The sequence below is a fragment of the Cetorhinus maximus genome, chromosome 15, assembly GCF_964194155.1.
Source record: "Cetorhinus maximus chromosome 15, sCetMax3.hap1.1, whole genome shotgun sequence".
Lineage (NCBI taxonomy): Eukaryota > Metazoa > Chordata > Chondrichthyes > Lamniformes > Cetorhinidae > Cetorhinus > Cetorhinus maximus.
This window is the reverse complement of record NC_135893.1, coordinates 84,079,699-84,101,617: the sequence shown is the minus strand read 5'-3', so window position 1 is coordinate 84,101,617 and position 21,919 is coordinate 84,079,699. Positions and strand designations below refer to the sequence as shown.

At 42.7% G+C, this 21,919-nt stretch overlaps 1 long non-coding RNA gene across 1 annotated transcript; it reads right to left on the bottom strand.

Annotated features, from left to right (window-relative positions):
- Positions 1 to 3,926: 3,926 nt before the first annotated feature.
- Positions 3,927 to 21,903, bottom strand: LOC144690907 (uncharacterized). The gene is made up of 3 exons (XR_013578991.1): positions 21,690 to 21,903; positions 17,165 to 17,190; positions 3,927 to 4,407 (listed from the first exon to the last, which is right to left on the bottom strand). It is a non-coding gene; the product is annotated as an uncharacterized LOC144690907 (long non-coding RNA).
- Between the last annotated feature and the right edge of the window lie 16 nt (positions 21,904 to 21,919).

The following is a 21,919-nucleotide window of genomic DNA, read 5'->3' as shown; positions in this document are numbered from 1 at the left end:
TGCAGCAGGCCAAGGATGGACATGTGGGCATGAGAGCAGGGTGGAGTGTTGAAATGGCAAGCGACAGGGTGGTCTGGGTAATGCTTGCGGACAGACCAAAGGTGTTCTGCAAAGCGGTCACCCAGTCTGCGTTTGGTCTCTCCAATGTAGAGGAAACCGCATTGGGAGCAACGAATGCAGTAGACTAAGTTGAGGGAAGTGCAAGTGAAATGCTGCTTCACTTGAAAGGAGTGTTTGGGCCCTTGGACGGTGAGGAGAGGGGAAATGAAGGGGCAGGTGTTGCACCTTCTGCGGTTGCATGGGAAGGTGCTGTGGGAGGGGGTTGAGGAGTAGGGGGTGATGGAGGAGTGGACCAGGGTGTCACGGAGGGAACGATCCCTATGGAATGCCGTCAGGGGGGATGAAGGGAAGATGTGTTTGGTGGTGGCATCATGCTGGAGTTGGCGGAGGATGATCCTTTGAATGCGGAGGCTGGTGGGGTGATAAGTGAGGACAAGGGGGACCCTATCATGTTTCTGGGATGGAGGAGAAGGCGTGAGGGCGGATGCGCGGGAGATGGGCCGGACACGGTTGAGGGCCCTGTCAACCAACGTGGGTGGAAAACCTCAGTTAACGAAGAAGGAGGACATGTCAGAGGAACTGTTTTTGAAAGTGGCATCATCAGAACAGATGCGACGGAGGCGAAGGAACTGAGAGAATGGGATGGAGTCCTTACAGGAAGTGGGGTGTGAGGAGCTGTAGCCGAGGTAGCTGTGGGAGTCGGTAGGCTTGTAATGGATATTGGTGGACAGTCTATCACCAGAAATTGAGACAGCGAGGTCAAGGAAGGGAAGGGAAGTGTCAGAGATGGACCATGTGAAAATGATGGAGGGGTGGAAATTGGAAGCAAACTCTCAGTTCCTTCGCCTCCGTCGCATCTGTTCTGATGATGCCACTTTCAAAAACAGTTCCTCTGACATATCCTCCTTCTTCCTTAACCGAGGTTTTCCACTCACGGTGGTTGACAGGGCCCTCAACCGTGTCCGGCCCATCTCCTGCGCATCCGCCCTCACGCCTTCTCCTCCCTCCCAGAAACATGATAGGGACCCCTTGTTCTCACTTATCACCCCACCAGCCTCCGCAGTCAAAGGATCATCCTCCGCCATTTCCACCAACTCCAGCATGATGCCACCACCAAACACATCTTCCCTTCACCCCCCTGGCGGCATTCCATAGGGATCGTTCCCTCCGTGACACCCTGGTCCACTCCTCCATCACCCCTACTACTCCTCAACCCCCTCCCACAGCACTTTCCCATGCAACCGCAGAAGATGCAACACCTGCCCCTTCACTTCCTCTCTCCTCACCGTCCAAGGGCCCAAACACTCCTTTTAAGTGAAGCAGCATTTCACTTGCACTTCCCTCAACTTAGTCTACTGCATTCGTTGCTCCCAATGCGGTTTCCTCTACATTGGAGGGACCAAACGCAGACTGGGTGACCGCTTTGCAGAACACCTTCGGTCTGTCCGCAAGCATTACCCAGACCTCCCTGTCGCTTGCCATTTCAACACTCCACCCTGCTCTCATGCCCACATGACTGTCCTTGGCTTGCTGCATTGTTCCAGTGAAGCTCAACGCAAATTGGAGGAACAGCACCTCATCTTCCGACTAGGCACTTTACAGCCTTCTGGACTGAATATTGAGCTCAACAATTTTAGATCATGAACTCTCTCCTCCATCCCCACCCCCTTTCCGTTTCTTCCCCTTCCTTTTTGTTTTTTCCAATAATTTATATAGATTTTTCTTTTCCCACCTATTTCCATTATTTTTAAATGTATTTCCACCCATTGTTTTATCTCTACCTTTTAGCCTTTTTAGTATTCCTTCACCCCACCCCACCCCCACTAGAGCTATCTGTACCTTGTTTGTCCTGCTTTCTACCCTTAATTAGCACATTCCTTTAGATAATATCACCACCTTCAACACCTCTTTGACCTTTTGTCTGTGACATCTTTTGGTTATCTCCACCTATTACTAGCTTCTTGTCCCAACAACCCCCTCCCCCCTTAAACCAGCTTATATTTCACCCCTTTCCTATTTTTACTTAGTTCTGTTGAAGGGTCATGAGGCCTCGAAACGTCAACAGTGCTCTTCTCCGCCGATGCTGCCAGACCTGCTGAGTTTTTCCAGGTATTTCTGTTTCTGTTTTTGTTTTTGCTTTGTAAAGTATCTGAGGAATGTTTTTCCGTTCAATCCTTATGAAAAGTGTAATCCTTATGAATCAATGCACAACTCTGAGGAGATCCACTAATAAACATTAAGAACTAAATCTAAAATTCTTGAACTGATATCTCAGTTAGTAAATGCACCATGAGTTTTTAAATTCATTCATGGAATGTGAGTATCACTGGCAAAGCCAGCATTTATGACCCATCCCTAATTGCTCTTGAAAAGGTGGTGGTGAGCTGCCTTCTTAAACTGCTGCAGTCCATGTCAATGGTGACCTGTAGGTTGCTGAGGGTGGGGTATTCAGTGATGGTAAAGCCGTTGAATGTCAAGAGGAGATTGCTAGATTGGATCTCTTGTTGGACAAGGTCATTGCTTGGCATTTGTATGATGTGAATGATATTTGCCACATCAGCCCAACCTTGAATGTTGTCCGGGTCTTCCTGCATGTGGACACTGATTGCTTCAGTATCTAAAGAGTTGCGAATGGCACTGAACACTCTGCAATCATCAGCAGACATCCCCATTTCTTACCTGATGGGGGAAGGGAAGGTAATTGATGAAGCAGCAAGAGACAGTTGGGCCTGAGATATTATCCTGAGAATCTCCTGCAACAATGTCCCGGGGCTAGATGATTGGCCTCCAAAAACCACAACCATCTTCCTGTGTGTTAGGTATAACTCCAAACAATGGAAAATTTACCACCTCTCCCCACCCTGCCTCCCTGATTTCCAATGACTTAAATTTTTTAGGGCTCCTTGAGGCCAGACTTCGTAAAATACTGCCTTGATGTCAAGGCAGACATTCTCACCTCACATCTTTAATTCAGTTCTTCCATCCATGTTTGGACCATGGCTGCTATGAGGTCTGGAACCACATGACCTTCGTAGAACTCAGTGTTGAACAAGGTTCAATTCATATTGGACATTGCTGATCTCAGTTGGGGTGGTATTTACAATTTCCTTGGGCTGACAAGAGGTAAATTAGGGGAGGATTCATGTTCTTGATAACCCCAGTACAACAAAGCTCACACAAGAACTGCCATTTCGGAAGAGGTGCTAGAGGGAGCCTGTTGCATGTGAACCTACACCTCAGCCACAATCAGCATCTCCATGACAGAAAAAAATACAGACGAAACAATATTTCAAACATGAGTGCCAGGGATTTTCATAGCGTTTCTTCCAACATAACTTTGGCAGGAGATTAATGCAAGCCCTGGAGACAACAGGTTTCCACCCATCTTCTGCTTAATTTACACCAGCAGTATGGGAGATCACCACAGAAATTGTACTCGAAGAACGAGAAAACCCCAGACGAGAAAAGACCAAATTTGAAATGACAAGAGTTTTAATATTTTCTGAAAAACTTCAGACAGTACAGCTAAGCTTACCAGCAAGATGCTAGAGTGATGTTCCTCCTCTTGCTAAGGTGAAAACCCTAGTAGTGCTGAAAATAGGGCAGGGGCAGGTTTTGTTCCCTCTTACCCTGGGATAGGGGATGGAAATATTGATGTGTTAAGTAGGCTTCTGCCATTGTAGTTGACAAGACAATTTCAAAGTGTTATAATTCCCATAGAGACTGATAATTTTAAAAAAAGATTAAGTTTTCCTCCCAGTAACTGACAGAAAGAACTGTAAGGACATGATTTCATGTTTTAAGACTTTTACTGTAACAAACCAAAATCAACTAGATCAAACATTAGTTAACAGGCCACTAAAACATCAAACTAAAGAAAAAGTACTTTTGCATTAATTAACCAATGCAACCGAAATACAGCTTATGAAACCCTTTTACTGTGCTCCCCACTTCTGGCAAATATGTAGCATTATAGGAGCTGTCTCATAGTCACTCCCAGCTTTCCAGGAGGTACACTTTTCTCTGCCTCGAAAGGTCAAAGCACACTGGAAGTTTCGACCTGGCATGGTGGAGAAAAGTGAACCTGCTGGAGAGCTGGGAGTGACTGTGGGACAGTTCCTGTAATGCATGTTTGAGCTTTCTGGATCCAATTATCAACAGCAAGGCACACCTCAGTGACTCTCCGTTCCCTAAATCTTCAAGAGCCCTGTCTGTTCCCTTTATTTTCAACAGAAACCGAACTTTCACAAGCATCCTGCTTAGTTGTTAACACAAAATGCTTCACCTGCTTCTCTATAGCAGTAGCTTCTTTGTCTCTGCATCTCAAACAACAGCTGTCCTTTTTTTCTGTAATATACTGTGAAAAGGTCTTAAAACTGGTACCCAACACTTCAATAGGTTTCTGTTTGAGTTTCTCTGGCCATGGCAACCGAATCACATGAGCATGTCTCCAAGCTGAAGTATTTATCTGCAATTCTGTTTTACTTTGAGTTAAAGGTGCATTTCAAAACATAGTTGTCTTGTAAAGTTCAGCGTTCATGACAAACGTTAAATATTGACATGCAAAATTGTGATTCATAAAGTGAAGTTTGTCAACATGCCGTACACAATTCTAATAATACATATGTTTGTCCTTAAATAGATGTTGTCCTTAAATAGATATTACTTGAATATATCTATTGAATAATATATTTAATAATTAATAATGTATATTATATATAATAATGTATATATTGTTTGAATATCTACATATTTCCCATGCGTCATCACTGGGAAATGCCAAGGGGCTTTCACATAGGTGGAAAAAGACTGGACATACTTGGGCTGCACTATTGCACCTGATAGTAGCCATTGGCATAGGTTAACAAAGGTGTGTGGAGACTGCTGCTGAAACACTCATCCATGTTGTTGTTACCTCTAGACCTGACTATTTCAATGCACTCCTTGTTAGCGTTCTATTTTGCACTCCCCACAAACTTCAGGCCATCTAAAACTCTATTGCCTCTGTTCTATCTCACACCAACTTGTGGGTACTGGTGCCTCTCCGGTTCCTTCTTCCCCTTCCCTTTGACCCTATTACTCTTCTGATTCTACCTCTTGCTGTGTATTCACTGTACACTGACATTCTCCACTCTGATGCTAAACAATCTGTGCTCAGCAAAGGACTCAGTTTTATCCCCTTATTTTTTAAAAATTAATTTTTATGGGATGTGGGCATTGTTGGCTAGGCCAGCATTTATTACCCATCACTGATTGCCCTTGAGAAGGTGGTAATGAGCTGTCTTTTTGAACCACTGCAGTCCATGTGGTAAGGTACAGCCACAGTGCTGTTTGGGAGGGAATTCCAGGATTTTGACCCAGCAATCATGAAGGAACTGCAATATTTTTCGAAGTCAGGATGGTGTGTGGCCTGGAGGGGAACTTCCAGGTGGTGGTGTTCCCACGTGCCTTCTGGATGGTAGCAATCATGGGTTTGGAGGGTGCTGTCTAAGGAGCCTCAGTGAGATCCTGCAATGCATCTTGTAAATGGTGCACATTGCTTCCACTGTGGGCAGAATTTTCAGCCTGTCGGGTGGGCAGAGCGGGAATGGGCAGGTGTGGACCTGATCGGTGCCCCCCGATCGGGCCCGCGCCGCCATTTTACATGGGCGGGCCAATTAAGGCCCATCCAGCATGATGTGCACCCGGAAGCCCTGTACACTCCCTGTGAGGGCAGGCCTGAGTCAGGAGTGTGCTCTTTCGCGCATGTGGACGAATGAGCGCAGAAATCTCCCTGAGGCACCTCTATTAGTTTTAAATCCAAAGAGTTTAATAAAGTAGCGGGAAAAGTTTTATATGTCCCCTCATGTGAAACTGTCACATGAGCTGGAGTGTGTGCGTTAATCTCAATAAAATTTTTTGTCAAAATTTAAAATCATTCATGAAACCTCATCCCGCCCGTGGATGAGGTTCCATGAAAAATGCGAAGGCCGTCTGGGCTCTTCGCCTGCCCGCCAACCTTAAGGTTGGATGGGCAGCTGTGTTAATTATTTAAGTTGAGTGTTAAATGGCCTTAATAGGCCTTTGACAGTTTGGCAGGCGCGCAGCCGACTTGGGTGTGCGCCTGCCGATCTGAAAGTCTGAATGACGTGCCGTGATGTCGGGATGCATGCCCGACATCACCACGCATCATTTTACACATCGGCGAGCGGGCCCCGTCCCTGCTCACTGAGCCAAAGATTCAGCCCTGTGAGTTGGTGGTGGAGGGAGTGAATGTTTGTGGGTGTGGTGCCAACCTGGCTGGCTGCTTTGTCCTGGGTGGTGTCAAGCTTCTTGAGTGTTGCTGGAACTGCATTCATCCAGGCAAGTGGAGAATATTCCATCACACTGTTGACTTGTGCCTTGTAGATGGTGGACAGGCTTTGGGGAGTCAGGAGGTGAGTTACTCGCCGTAGGATTCCTAGCCTCTGACCTACACTTGTAGCCACAGTATTTATATGGCTAGTCCAGTTTAGTTTCTGGTCAATGGTAACCCTCAGGATGTTGATAGTGGGGGACTCAGCAATGGTAATGCCATTGCATATCAAGGGGCAATGGTTAGATTCTCTCTTGTTGGAGAAGGTCATTGCCTGACATTTGTGTGGTGTGAATGTTACTTGCCACTTTTCACCTCACGCATGATATTGTCCAGGTCTTGTTGCATTTGGACATGGACTGCTTCGGTATCTGAGGAGTCGTGAATGGTGCTGAACATTGTGCAGTCATTAGTGAACATCCCCACTTCTGACCTTATGATGGAAGGAAGTTCATTGATGAACAGGCAAGGATGGTTGGGTCTGGGGCACTACCTCAATGAATTTCAGGTTCGCATGACGTTGAATTCTTCTTCCGTTGCCTTCACTTCCATGCTCACTTCTTTGTGGGCAGGTGTCCTCCCCCTGCTCAATGGACCCTTTTACCCGTCTCTAATACTTTCCCTCCACCTGGACGCCTCCATCAGGCCTCATATTCACTCTTGATCTTTTCATAGAGACATCGGCCTTCTTAATTTCTCTGCTCCCTTCAGGCACTCTAACTTGTCTCCTTCTGATCTTGCTGCACTTTGTTCTCTCAGGTCTAACCCTGATTTTGTTATCAAACCTGATGACAAGGGCGGTGCTGTTGTCTGACGTACTGACTGCTACCTTGCAGAGGCTGAGCACCAACTCTCAGACACTTCTTCCTACTTTTCCCTGGACCATGACCCCACTACCGAAAATCAAGCCATTGTTTCCAGGACCAATACTGACCTCATCCCTCTGGAGATCTTCCCTCCACTGCTTTCCATCTTACAGTCTCCTAACCTTGAACAGCCCACCTCTTACCTCCTTCCCAAAATCCACAAACAGAACTGTCCTGGTAGACCCATCGTTTCAGCCTGTTCCTGTCTCAGTCAGCTTATTTCTTCCTATCTTAACTCGATCTTTCTTCCCCTTGTCCAGTCTCTTCTCGCCTACATTTGTGATTCTTCTGACGCCCTACGTTATTTCAATAATTTCCAGCTACGTTATTTCAATAATTTCCAGCTTACTGGCCTTAACCGCCTCCTCCTCACTATGGACGTCCAATCCCTCTACACCCCCATCCTCCACCAGAACGGCCTGAGGGCTCTATGCTTCTTGAACAGCCCCGAACAGTTCCCATGCACCGCCACCTTCTTCTGCTTGGCTGAACTTGTTCTTTCATTGAACAATATCTCCTTTAACATCTCACTTCCTTCAGGTTAAAGGTGTGGCTATAGGTAACTGTGTGGGTCTTAGTTATGCCAGACTTTTTGTGGGGTATGTGGAACATTCCTTGTTCCAGTCCTACTCAGGCCCCCTCTCATAAGTCTTTCTCCAGGAAATCGGTGACTGTATCGGGGCTGCTTTCTGCTCTCGTCCGGAACTGGAAAAATTAATCACTTTTGCTTCCAATTTCCACCCTTCTCTTACCTTCACGTGGTCCATCGCCAACATTTCCCTTCCCTTCTTTGACTGCTCTGTCTCCATTGCTGAGTGTAAACATCTACTAATATTCATTTTAGCCCATTGACTCACAGCTACCTTGACTACACTTCCTCACACCATGCTTCCTGTAAGACTCCATTCCATTTTCCCAGTTTCTCCGTCTCTGTCACATCTATTCCAATGATGCTACCTTCCACAATGGCACTTCTGACATGTCTTCCTTTTTCCTGAACTGAGGATTCCCCACCAGTGCGGTCGACAGGGTCCTCAAACATGTCTGCTTCATTTCCCGTCCCCTCCCTCCCAGGACCACAATAGGGTTCCCCTTGTTCTCACTTTCCACCACATCAGCCTCTGTATTCAAAGGGTCATTCTCTGCCATTTCTGCCACCTTCAGCGTGACGCCACCATCAAACACATTTTCCCCTCCCCTGTCAGCATTCTGAAGGGACCGTTCACTCCACAACACCCTGGTCCATTCCTTTTTCACTCCCAACACCTCATCCCCTTCCCACGGCACCTTCCCATGCAATCACAGGAGGTAACACCTGCCCCTTTATCTCCTCTCTCCTCATGTCCAAACACACCTTCCAGGTGAAGCAGCAATTTACTTATACTTCTTTCAATTTAGTCTACTAAAGAGTAGGGCCCATAAAATACCAAAAAGGTAACCTGTGTGTAGAGGCAGAAGATGTGGGTATGTTTCTTAATGAATACTTTGCGTCCGCCTTCACAAAAGATTTTATTGAATTTAAATTTCACCACCTGCCACGGTGGGATTCGAACCCAGGTCCCCGGAGCATTACCCTGGGTCTCTGGAATACTAACCCAGTGACAATACTGCTGTGCCAGTCACCAGAGGATGCCTTCACAAAAGAGGGGGACGATGCAGATGTTGTAGTTAACGAGGAGTGTGAAATATTGGATGTGATAAACAGAGAGAGAGAGAGGAAGTATTAAGGGCAAAAACAGAATTACCTGGAAAAACTCAGCAGGTCTGGCAGCATCGGTGGAGAAGAAAACAGTTGACGTTTCAAGTCCTCATGACCCTTCGGCAGAACTGAAGTATAGTTAGGAGAAAGGTGAAATATTTATTATTATTATTATTATTATTTCACCTCTCTCCTAACTATACTTCAGTTCTGCCGAAGGGTCATGAGGACTCGAAACGTCAACTGTTTTCTTCTCCACCGATGCTGCCAGACCTGCTGAGTTTTTCCAGGTAATTCTGTTTTTGTTTTGGATTTCCAGCATCCGCAGTAGCTTTTAGCTTTTTGTTTTTATCTCGGAAGTATTAAGGGAATTAGCATCCTTGAAAGTGGATAAATCACCAGGGCTGAAATGTATCTCAGCCTGTTAAAAGAAGCCAGGATGGAAATAGCAGATGCTCTGACCATCAGTTTCTAATCCTCACTGGATGGCAGGTGTGGTGCCGGAGGATTAGAGGTTAATGTGCCTGTGTTTAAAAATGGAGCAAGAGACAAACTGAATAATTACAAACTAGTCAGTCTAACCTCGGTAGTGGGCAAATTATTGGAATCAATTCTGAGAGACAGGATAAACTGTCACGTAGAAAGGCATGAAGTAATCAAGGACAATTAGCATGATTTGTTAAGGGAATACTGTGTCTGATTAACTTAATTGAATTTTTTGTGGAGGTAACCAGGAGGGTTGATGAGGGTAGTGCAGTTGATGTGAGCTACATGGATTTCAGCAAGAATTTTGATAAGGTCCCACATGGCAGACGGGTTAAAAAATAAAAAGCCCATGGAATCCAGGTGCATGTAGAAAGCTGGATACAAAATTGGCTCAGTGGCAGGAACCAAAGGGTATTGGTTGACGGAGGTTTTTGCGATTGGAAGGCTGTTTCCAGTGGGGTTCCACAGAGCTAAGTACTACGTCCTCTGCTTTTTGTGGTATATGTAAATGATTTGGACTTAAATGTAGTGGTCATGATCAAGAAGTTTTCAGATATCACAAGAATTGGCCACGTGGTTTATAGCGTGGAGGATTGCTATAGACTGCAGAAAGACATCAATGGGCTGGTCCAGTGGGGAGAAAAGTGGCAAATGGAATTCGACCCAGAAAAGTATGAGGTGATGCATTTGAGGGGGTATCAACAGGCAAAGAACAAAATAAATTGGAGGCTACTGAAAGGTGTAGAGGAATTGAGGGACCTTGGACTGTATGTCCAAAGATCCCTGAAAGTAGCAGGACAGATCGATAAGATGGTTAAGAAGGCATATGGAATATTTTCCTTTATCAGCCGAGGCATAGAATATATAAGAGCAGGGAGGTTATGCTGGAGCTATATAAAACACTAGTTAGCCACAACTTGAGTACTGTATGCAGTTCTGGTCACTGCATAACAGAAAGGATGGAACTTCACCAGAGAGGGTACAGAGGAGATTTATGAGGATATGCCAAGACTGGAAAATTGCAGCTGTGAGGAAAGATTGGATAGGCTGGGGTTGTTTTCCTTGGAACAGAGGAGGTTGAGGGGAGATTTGATTGAGCTATCACAGGCTGTGGGGGACCTGGATAGAGTGGAGGGGAAGGACCTATTTCCCTTAGCAGAGAGAGATGAATGACTAGGGGGCATAGATTTAAAGTGATTGGTAGAAGGGTTAGAGGAGAAATTAGGAAAATTTTTTTCACCCAGAGGGTGTTGGGGTCTGGAACTCAATGCCTAACAGGGTAGTAGAGGCAGAAACTCTCAACTCATTTAAAAGGTGTCTGGATATACACCTGAAGTCCCATAACCTCCAGGGTGATCGATCAAGCACTGGAAAATGGCTGGCGCAGACATGATGGGCAGAGTGGTCTCCTTCTGTGTCATAAACTTTTCTAAATATCTGAAATGGAAGAATCTGCAGGGATGTGGGTAGAGGGTGGGCGAGTTGCTCCTTAGGACAGCCAGTACAGGCATGATGGGCCAAATGGTCTTCTTGTAACAATTCTATGATTCTACAGTTTTCACTGCTCACATTGCGGTCTCCTCTACATTAGGGAGACCAAACTGGGTGACCTCTTTGTGGAACACCTCCACTCAGTCCACAAACATGACCCTAAACTTCCGGTTGCTTGTCATTTCAATTCATCACCTTGCTCTCATGTTTACATTTCTGACATCGGCCTGCTGTAATGTTCCAATGAAGCCCATCATAAGCTGGAGGAACAGCTCCTCACCTTCCGATTAGGCACTTTAGAGTCTTCTGTACTTAACATTGAGTTCAATAATTTCAGACCATGAACCCTGTCCTCCATTTTGAATTTTTTTCCCTCAAAAGTGCCAGTTTGTATCTTGTTTTCATGTTTTTGCTTTCAGACAGAGCTGACCGTTATTCTGCTATTAACATCTACTCTGGACCAATGTTTAGTTTCTTTACTATAACCATTACCACTCCCTTTGCCATTTGTTCCACAATCTCTTTGATATTTAATCTCCCCAGCCTTCTAAACTATTCCTGATCTTCACTTTTGTTCTACCTGGCACTCCCCCCTTTTACAACAGCATAAAATTCATCACATTTCTACCTCTCTTCAGTTCCGAACAAGGGTCATATTGGACTTGAAACGGTAACTCTGTTTTTCTCTCCAAAGATGCTGCCAGACCTGCTGAGTTTGTACAGCACTTTCTGCTTTTATTTCAGATCTCCAGCATCCACAGTATTTTGTCTTTATCACACCAAGTTCCCTACTGACTTACATTGGCTCCCAGTTAACCAATGCCTCAATTTTAAAATTCTTATCCACGTTTTCAAGTCCCTCCATAGCCTTGCCTTTCCCCATCTCTGTAACCCCCTCCAGTCCTACAACCCTCCAAGATCCCTCACTTGCCCAATTCAGGCCTCTTACATATCCCTGATTTTCATTGCTCTGCCATTGGCAGCCATGCCTCCAGCTGCCAAGGCCCCAAGCTCTGGAATTATGTCCCCAAACTTCTCCATATCTGCGCCTCTCTTTCTTCCTTTAAGATGCTCCTTAAAACCTACCTTTGATCTTAAGTGGGTTGATGTCAAAATTTGTTAGGCAATGCTTTGGTGAAATGCCTTGGTACATGTTTACTAATTTAAAGGTGCTATATAAACAAAGTTGTTGTTGAAGAAGTGGGGAAGAATGTCAGAAATAAGAATTCTATTTTCAGACTAAACTTGGGTTGGTGAGACTTTCTTTTGTTGTACCAGCACACTCCAGCCTTCATGAGATTGATTCTGTCCTCTCATTGAAATAAATCTACTTTAAACAACAGCACCTATAATCTAATTTTGACATATTTTTGAAAAACAGTGTGTACCAAGTGTTTTCAGGCTAAAGTGGGAGACAAATCAAAGGCTTCTCAGAGAGGGAGAGGAGAGAGATGACAGGACATCTGTTTACTTTCTGGATGTTTCTAATTGAAATAGAAAAATACCTTTTCAGGATTATCTCTCAACTTAAAAAACGAACATGTATAATGCTGAAAATTACGTAGGTGCTTTTTGGTCAATACTCTAGAATTTAGCAGACTGAATTCCAAGAGAAAATTAAAGGACTCGAAAAGAGCCCCCTTGCAGAATCCCAGTCCCCCCAGAACTGCCAGTCTCAACATTAAGCAGCCCTCTGGCTTTATGGCAATAGGGCATGCTCTCCGAATCTTACAACTTAATGCTGAGGGACTATCAGCTGCCAAGGGATGTCTTGCCATCAAACACTCCATTGAATGCAGTTGTAGTAAGGCACAAACAATTCTGCACATTACTGAGAAGTGTGCCCCTAAGGACCAAGTGGCAGACTAGTCATCTTAAACTCGGCAAATGAGAAAGCTATTGCTTAGCTTCGGGGATTTGCATTTGCTAAATAAAAATAAATACTCTAGAAAGGAGGAATCTCCCCCATGAACCTTTAAATCTCTTTCTATAGAGACGGGAGCGAGTGATCACTGAAACACACTGTATGTGATCCTGCAGAGTTAGTCACTTCGGTTCAGTGCTAAGGATAGATCTTGATTACAGATGGCTTTAAAGGCTAATGATCTATTTAGGGACTGAACAACTACTCTGTATTTATTTCACTTCTTTCAATGGTACCAGCTCTAGCTACCAGCTTTGCCGTATGGAATCTCATGCACTTACACCAAGTAATCAGCAGGTTGCGCTAGGAGACCAAACAACAAACCGCAAGTTATACAGTAACTGGCACCACATTGTTCCATGTGTTGGACAATGGCCAAAACTCAATTCATACCAGTGCTGGCTAAAAACGTTTGACCTGAGCAGCATTAGGCAAAATTAATCATGAGATTAGTTGTTTACCTAAAGGGGGCTATCTTATATCTGTACTGACACAGGCATAATCAACTTCAACTTTTCTTTTTATGCAATAATTTACTCTCATTTAATGAGATGGTATAATGAGATGTGTGATGAAGTATTGGAACTGGAAAGAAATCACAAAATGAGAAATATGAAACCAGAAGGTGAAATCTTTGACAGATAGAAAGAAAGGGATATCAACAGATAGTAGGTGCATAAAAGACAAAGATGATAAAATATTGTTTGAAAGAGAAGCATTAGCAAAACAATGGACAGGATATATAAATTAATTATACGATGATCCAAATTATGGGATCCCTCAAAATATAGATGTAAATGATGGACCAAACATTATGATATCAGAGGTAAAGAATGCTTTGAAATTGATGAGTACAGGAAAAGTTCCAGGCATAGATGAATTAACAGAACATCTAAAAACACTTGAAGAAATAGAAATAGAAGTGATAACAGAAATTTGTGATCAAATATATACCAAAGGGTACATTCCAAGTGACTTGAGACATTCATTATTTGTTAAGATACATAAGAAACCTAAAGCAATGGAGTGCAATCATTCTAGAATAAGTTTAATGAATCATCTCATTAAAGTGATCTTGAAAATCTTAATTGAAAGAAATACTGTAACACCTTTGAAACAGAAATTGGTGAAATGCTGTCTGGATTTAGATCTGGAGTAGGAACAAGAAAAGGAATACTTGACATAAGAACAATCTTTGATAAATATCTGGAAGTAAACAAGAACATTTACATAGGCTTCACAGACTATGAAAAACGTTCAATTGTGTTATTGCCAAAAGCTAATAGACGTGTTGCTGAAATGTGGCTTTGAGAGTAAAGATGTGAGATTTATCCAGAGCCTATACTGAGATCAAACAGTGAGCGTCAGGCTAGATGATTGACAATCTGGTACGTTTCCAGTGAAGAGTGTGACAAGGCTGTGTACTATCACCAAAATTATTCATTCTGTACAGAGAACAAATATTTAGAGTCAGATGTACTTCCACGGTAAAAACTGGAGGCAAGAACATAACAAACTTGTGGTACACTGATGACATAACACTACTTGCAAAATCAGAATATGTCCTACAAAATATTGTAGATCAAGTAAAATCTAGAAGTTTAGAATATGGATTGAATATGAACACCAATAAGACAAAAACAGTGGTAACTAGAAGGAATACATTAGAAGAAAATAGAGTGAAGATTGAAGTGGATGGTTTCACACTGGAACAAGTAGATAAGTTTGTCTATTTAGAATAAATTATAACAGAAGATGGTAGATGTGATGCCAAAGTCAGGAGAAGGATAGAGATAGCCAGAAGTAATTTTGTGAAAATGGAGGATGTGTTAACAAGAAAATGCAAGCTTGTAACAAGAAATAAATTCATAGGATGCTACATCTACCCACTTTCCTGTATGCCTCAGAAACCTGGACAATAAATAAAAATCTGTGGAAGAAAATAGAGGCCTTTGTAATGTGGATGCTAAGATGTATGCTTAAATTACATTTATGGACCATAAGACAAATGAAGAGGTGCTTGAAATTGCAAAAGCAAATAGAACTCTAAAAGTGACATCCAGAGAAGGAAATGTCATTATTTCGGCCAATTGATCAGAACTGAAAAGCTACAGAGAGCTCTAGAGGGCAAAGTGAAGGGCAGTAGAAAGAAGGGTCCATCTAGGCACAGTTGGATAATGAATGTCACAGGGTGGTTGCAGACAAATGGATGTGTGAAGATGGCGCAAGACAGATGAGTGTAACGTACCATGACAGCAGATCTCCTGATCTGAGTAGCTACAAGCAAGGTGGCTTAGTGGTAATGTCATTGGACTATTAATCCAGAGGCCCAGGCAAATGCTCTGGGGACATGGGTTTAAATCTCACAGTGACAGCTGATGGAACTTGAATTCAATTAATAAACCTGGAAAATAAAGCTAGTCTCAGTGATGATGATCATGACAACTACCATCAATTATTTAAAAACTCATCTGGTTCACTAATGCCCTTTAGGGAAGGAAATCTGCTACCCTTACCTGGTCTGGCCTACATGTGATTCCAGACCCACAGCACTGTGGTTGACTCTTAAATGGCCTTGCAAGCCTCTCAGTTCAAGGGCAATTAGGATTGGCAACAAATGCTGGCCTTGGCAGTGACGCCCACATCCCATGAAAGAATAAAGAAAAAAAACACACTGTTCTGCTGGGTATGGGGCCAGGTCCTGTGGCCTTGGTGTCCTCACAGCATAAATGTTGTGGAAAAATGATAGTGACCACCAACAAAAGGAAAACATGAAGGAAAGCACTAATAACAGAAGAATATTGCTGCTCGCATTACTCCAGTCTCTGCTCCAACAATGACATCCTTAACATAACAGAACAGCTTATTTAAAACACTTTGCACACCTTAATGTAGCAGAGAAACTTCACAGATACAGAGAGGAAACAGACATTGAGCAACAGGAGGGGCATTATAGGACCCTTAGTAAGCACCAAAGTGGCTTAAGGCAGCTTCTACAACACTCAACTGTACCCTTCCAATGCCACCCTCCATTCTATGATCACTATTTTGCTGTTTGAACGCTCATCCCCCATTGAACTATGGAACAGCCACAACTTCCTTGAGCCACATCTAGACTGACACAGTTCTGTTCAGTTCCTGGCAGAAAATGGACTGTCACCATCTGATACCATTCTCTTTCCAGGCTTGCCCAGGCTGAATCTGCCAGGGTACAGTTTGAGGTCCTGTTCAACCCTGGGCTATTTATTTTATCACTAAGGCCCCTCTCTTGTAATGTTGCCCACTTCTGTGTAATCAGTTTAAAATGGATTTTCACTCTCCAGTCTACTTGCTCATCAATAATTGGCCTAAGGGATCCCGATAACTGGAAGGGATACGGTGTTGGTTAGGGTCATGGAGGTTAGAATTTTAAAAGAGGATCCTGCAGTTTTCAAAGCAAAAGATGGAACTCACCAAAAAATATGCAAGTGTGAGTGTGTTGGAGAGAGAAAGAGTGTGTGTATGTTTGTGCACTTATCTCTGAGTCAGAGGATTGTGGGTTCAAGTGCCACTCCAATACTTAAACTAAGTCTAGAGGAGCCCAAATGTTTTCTGTCCATTAATTTAAATGGATGGAAAAATGAAAAATAACTCAATTACAAGGTGCATTCCTTCCCATCTGATCCTTCTGCATTCTCAAAACCCAGCTGATCCACTGGTAATAGTTCCAGAAGCAGGGCCAAGACAATGGAAAATTTACTGTACAGCTTGCTAAAGTTTCATTTTGTAAACTTATTACAAAATAAGATTGGTTAGTTTGATCCTTTAATATTAAGAGAACAATTCCAATGTTGAGCAGGTTATTTGTTACTAAGAATAATTAATGAGGATTTTTCTTATTATTTTAGCTATAATGGGACAGCATATTGTTGCACTTTATAACATGCTATCAGTCTTGCATTCTGCTTCCGAATATCCTGAATGATGTAAGGCGACTTTTGCCCCCATCTGAAATTTCTTGGGACGTGTTTCAGCTAGAACACTCATCTTGAATAATTTCCTGGATTGAAGCCCGACTTTATTTACATGCTGTATATTTTGTTCTACATACAGACAATTTACTGGGATTTATTCTGTGTGTGATGCTATGTTTGCCTGAAGCAATTTAATTTGAAGGGTGTTATTTGCTCAGCTCCTGCTGTTAGATTGTATGTTCACTCACTGTTGACTTCAACAGTTCCGACAAGCTCAACTTGTGTGGAGTTTGCATGTGTCATTGTTGACACACATTCAGGTGAATAATCATTGAAACTTTAAATATTTACCTTAATCAGTTAATCTCTTGCTATAACTGAAAGAGAAACATATATGGAGTAAAATCAATTAGTCGATAATGCATAGTTCAACTTGAAGTACAATCTATTAGACAAAGTGCTGCCAAGAGTTGAGCTTAGCAGTAGTTTGTGACCAGACTCACAAGTAATTTGCTACTCAACTAATTGGTTCTCCAACATACAGTGTAAGGTTGTAGGATGATGGAGTACTGTGTTCGTCTATCTCCTCCTAACAGGCTCTTACCTCAGCCTGTGAGCAATGTCACTGGAGGTTTGCTAGTATTTATCAAAAAGGGGAATGCAAGTGTGAATTTTCCTTCTGTCACACTTTTAGGTATCACACATTTCTGGTAATAGGTGCCAGTGAGATCAAAATTGCAACCGGTTATAATCTTCAAGCAAGTCCCATCAATGGCTTAGTGAATAAATGCATCATGTGATATGACATTGAGCCATACAGACCAGAAGGCCCCAGCTTCTATTCCTGGTCTGCGCTGAGTCCGTATATCTCAGTAATTAGGTTGCTTGAACTGGTTCCAACATGCCTGGATTACAGAAGATAAATGTTCAGCCAGATTCCAATTCTTGATTGTTATGCTGCATGAAAATGCCTGCTTACAGATGTTGGATGAAGAAAGGACTGAATTCAATGGTGATGTCCCCATTGCTGAAGTAGTCTGCCAGCTATTAAAAGAAAAAAACTTGCATTTATATAGCATCGTTCAATAGCCAAGACATTTCAAATGTTTTACAGCCAATGAAATACTTTTTAAGTGTAGTCACAATTTGTACACAGCAAGCTCCCACATGCAGCAATGTGAGAATGACCAGATAATTTGTTTTTGTGATGTTGATTGAGAGATATATATTGGCCAGGGCACTGGGAGGAATTCTCATTCTTCTTCAAAGTAGTGCTGTGGAATCTTTTACGTCTATCTGAAAGAGCAGACACGGCCTCAGCTTAATGTTTCATCGAAAAGACAGCACCCAACAGTGCAGCATTCCCTCAGTGTCCACTGCCGTGTCAAGGCCTGGAGTCGGACTTGAACCCACAACCTCTGACTCAGAGGTGAGAGTACTATAAACTGGGCCACGCTGATACAAGTGGCTGGTGAAGGGCTGGTACATGCAAAGTTCATCCCTGGCAAACAGTCAGTGGCGTTAGATAAAACTGTAAGGAAACGCCAGATTGAAAAAGATGTTGCGTAGCTCTGCCAAAACTTATGACATTAAGGAACCTGGATGAAGAAAACCAACTGGCACAGCCTGAGAGACAGGCTGCGGTACCTGTCACATTGAAAACTCAGTAATTGGAAGCTATTGTAGTTAATTTGGGCTTGAAGTTAAGCCAGCTGATTTTGTACAATGATCTGACTTGGCGGAGTTAACACCAAAATGAATTTCCCCCTCCCTTCCACGTGACTTCAAGTAAAACAGGAAAAGTATTATTAAAATACTAATTATCTATAATATTGTGCCCTCCTCATGCTGCAGAAATCACTGAGCAAGATCCCAAATTCACTTCCACAGTGCTGCCAAACCCCTGGGTCACTCTCTGCCATAGTTCCACATCACAGACCCACCTCACAACATTACCAGAGTACAGCTTTTCCATAACTGCTGAAAAACCCACAAGTCTCTTTCTCACTATTGCTAAAGTCAACTTAATTACTTCTTACACTTGCCTACAATCTTCTCATGTATTGTGAGCTTTAATAAATGATAACCAATAAAAATTATATAGGCAAAAAAAGGAACTAGTGCTTATATAATGTCTTGATGTCAGGACATCCCAAAGCCAAATTATTTTTGATTTGTAGTTACAGTTACATGGGAAATGCAGCAGCCAATTTGCACACTAAGCTGCCACAAATAGTAATGAAGTAAATAACCAAATATTTGTTTTAGTATCATTGGTTAAGGGATAAATATTAGGCAGAGCGCCTGCAAGAACTCGCCTGTTCATCTTCAAAATAGTGCAAAGAGATCTTTTATGTTTACCCGAGTGCCCAACGATGCCTTGGATCAACGTCTCATTTGAAAGATGGCACTTCCAGCATCAACCAGGATTATGTGCTTAAGTCTCTGAATTGAGACTTGAACCCACAACCTTCTGACTCAGAGGCAAGAGCGCTACCACTGAACCAAATCTGACAAACACAGAATCACTGAATTACAATTTTAATAAGAAACTTGGACAGTCACTGAACTTTATCTCCAAAATACCGGTAAAAATCAAAGATTTCAACAAGTTATAAAACCAGAATTTGATCTGTTTTCACACAGTAAATCATGGTACATGGCACAAAACCTCATATTATATAAATTAGTTTGTCTTCCAACTAACAAACGGTGCCACAGGAGATGTGCTAGTAGTATATCAAATACTAATGTAACTTTCTGTGCATCACACTTGTAAGCATCACAATTTTATGTCACACTGAATCATCAGCAAATTTAAGCGAAATATTAGACAAATCTTTCCAACACTAACTTGTATTTATAAGTGCATAATTGCAGCAAAGAACAAGTAAACTGATTGGCAGATATGCATTTTTAAATTGTTATTGAAAATCAATTACAATCTGTTATAATAAATTATTATAATCAATTATAATTTTAAAAATTATCAAGGAGAAGGCAAATCATCAAGTCGCCTTGTAAAATCCCTTTCAGCTGTTGTTCCTCCCCCTCCCCAACTCAGGATTCAAAATAAACTAGCATAACAAAAAATTAAAATTTATATATTGCAGAAAAATTAGACAACTAGTGAAATTGCCTCACTTGTTTCAGGAGCTTCATTGAGGTTTTACAAGAAAGCCTTGGCTTGTTTCGAATTTCTGAACTTGAAGTTGACACATTGTTCCTGAGTGCTCACTCTTAGATTCAGGTGAATGATGCAGTCTGAGCATGTTCAAAAGTTGGATGCTATCATTGCCCAGATATTCTCATGGTGCAGGAGGGTTTTTGAACTTTTCTCTGAATTTTCTCAAATTATTTGTGAAACAAGCTGCAGAATATTTTCAGAAAGTTTTACATCTTAAACTGTTAATCTTTAGCTCAGAGAGGCAATGAGTAAATTTTCAGTTTGCTGCCTTCATATAAAACTGGAATTGATCGGATACCCATTATAAAGACTGTCCAAGATTCATTGCCATTAAAATCATATTAATGTCAGATCAACAGACAGAGTGAGGGTCAAACATTAAACTCGACTCCCACCTATTTAGCTCCCAGACCACATTGATTGTGGCTGAGGAAGTTCTCTTGATGGAGGAGAGTGATGGGGGTTGGGTTGTGAAGAACAGCTCAGAAGGGATAATGGATAAATTTAGTGGAATATGTCCACTTTAAGGTAAGTGGCAACAGACAGGGATTTGGCACCTTCAAGACCCTCCAAGTCACACACCATCCTGACTTGGAACTATAATTACTGTTCTTTCACTGTAGCTGGGTCAAAAAACTGGAACTCCCTCCCTAACAGTACTGTGGGTGTATGTCCACCACATGAACTGCAGTAGGTCAAGAAGGTGGTGGTGTTCCCATGTCTGCTGCCCTTGTTCTTCTTGATGGTAGAGATTACGGATTTGTAACTTGCTGCTGAAGGAGCCTTGGTTAGTTGCTGCAGTGGATCTTGTACATGGAGGAAATGGATGTTTAAGATGGTGAGTGGTGGGTTGATCAAGTGGATTGCATTGTCTTGAATGGTGTTGAGCTTCTTAAGTGTTGTTGGAGCTGCACTCATCCAGTCAAGTCGAGAGTATTCCATCACATTCCTGACTTGTGCCTTGTATTGGTGAACAGACTTTGGGGAGTCAGGTGGTGTGTTACTTGCCACTGAATTCCCAGCCTCTGACCTGCTTTTGTAGCCATTGCATTGACATGGCTGGTCAATGGCAACATCCCCAGGATGTTGATGGTGGGAAATCAGCAATGGTAGTGTTGTGAATGTCAAGGTGAGATTGTTCGATACTCTCTTGTTAGAAATTGCTGAAAAAAAGACATGTCAAAGCTTTTTGTCTTGCACTCATCAGGACACCTGGTAAGAACACCAATATAAGGGAAAACAACAGTTTATGCTGTATAAGAGAGAGCTGATTGGTTGGCAATTGGACTCTGATTGGTAGGGGAGTTGCCATGGAGATTGCACCAATGAGCAGTCTCTTCTCATACAGTATAAACTGCTGTTTTCCCTTATATTGGAGTTCTTGTGTGTCCTGATGAGTGCATGACGAGGAGCTTTGCTATGTCTCTTCTTTCAGCAACTCTCAAGTTCTGTATTAACAAATGACTACTGTCATTCTGTCCCTTACATATCCTCTGGTGGTTCCTAACCTCCTTCCAATTAAAATCATTCATCATTTTGACCACATCTATCTTATTCCCTCTTAACCTTCTCTGCTCAAAGGAAAACCATCCCAGTCTCTCCACGTAACTGAAACTCCAATACGTTTTCAAATGATGGACTTATCCCATTGAACCATTAGTGCTATACTAAATGATGAACTTATTTTACCTTTCTGGTGGCGCATTCTGTCACTGAACCACTGTTTCACCTCAGTCTCTTAACGTTCACCGCCTTCCCGCCTCCCTATACTATCGCTTGCGCAGTGGAGGCTGCAGGCGCGAGCAGGTCACGTGACCGTCACCGATGGCGGTTGGAATTTGATTTGATTGAAGGAGCGAGGCAGTGCACGCTTGCGCATGAACGCGGTTTCCGGTGGCGAGTTCCCGGATGAGAGCCCC